Consider the following 1,169-nt stretch of genomic DNA (forward strand, 5'->3'; position numbering starts at 1 on the left):
TTTATCTGAATTTGTTAACATTTAAAAACATATTTTAAGTAAATAGAATTACATCACATTCTTGTTTCATTTTATACCCCCAACTCCTCCTAGAGTAACCCCCTTCAACACCTGCAATACCTTTCAGTTTTTTTTATTTTGTCATATTCTTTAAAATGTATAAAACATTATAACAATAAAAATGAGTATTATAAAAGTTGTTTAATATAAAAAACAATTGAACAGTCGTATATAAATGCTTGTCTACAGCAACACTGAAAATACACACGTTTTTCTCAATATAAATTTTAAATAACTTCTAACATATTAACTGTATATTTTAAAATAATACACCACTACTAGTATTTTTTAATGAACATAAATAAATAAAGGCTTCCTGTTTGCTTTGTATTTAGTAGAGCTTAAAATCTTGGCTCTTACTGTGATACAAGCCCAAAATAAGAACAATTTTAGACATTGGACTTCATTGTAATAAGGCTGTACTTCAATGACCCTCACATCACCAAAGCATTTTACTTCCATAGTGGCTAAGCTAAGAGTTGACAGTTGTGCTGTGCCAAGGAGTGAATTGTAGGCACAATTTTTGGATACAGATTTCCTGCTATGGTCAAAGCTATTTGACTTGAGTGAGTGTCTTCATTCTCAGCCCACAGAGAACAGGTTACATTCATTTAAGAAATGGTGTGGCAGCCAGTCCCACAACACACACAGAAAGTCACACTCCCAGGTGATCTAACAAGCCCAGGATCACAGGATCCCAGATTCACAGGATCGCAGAGACAGCTTGACTCTGAGGAGTTCTGACACAACCAGGATAACAGGAAGGAGAGGCTCCAGTCAGATTTAACAAGTGCAGGTAACACTAGAGTTAACCAGATGGCCGGGGGCAAGTGTAAGAAAATAAACAACACAAACCAAGGTCACTTGACATCATGAGAACCCAATTCTCCTACTGTAGCAAGTCCTGGACACACCATCACACCGGAAACACAAGATTCAGATATAAAATCACTTATCATGATGATGATACAGGACCTTAAGAAAGTCATAAATGGCACCCTCAAAGAAATACAGGAGAACACAGGTAAAGAGCTAGAAGCGCTTAAAAAGGAAACACAAAAATCCCTTAAAGAACTACAGGAAAACACAATCAAACAGGTGAAGGAAAT

Source organism: Mastomys coucha, unplaced genomic scaffold (assembly GCF_008632895.1).
Source record: "Mastomys coucha isolate ucsf_1 unplaced genomic scaffold, UCSF_Mcou_1 pScaffold8, whole genome shotgun sequence".
Lineage (NCBI taxonomy): Eukaryota > Metazoa > Chordata > Mammalia > Rodentia > Muridae > Mastomys > Mastomys coucha.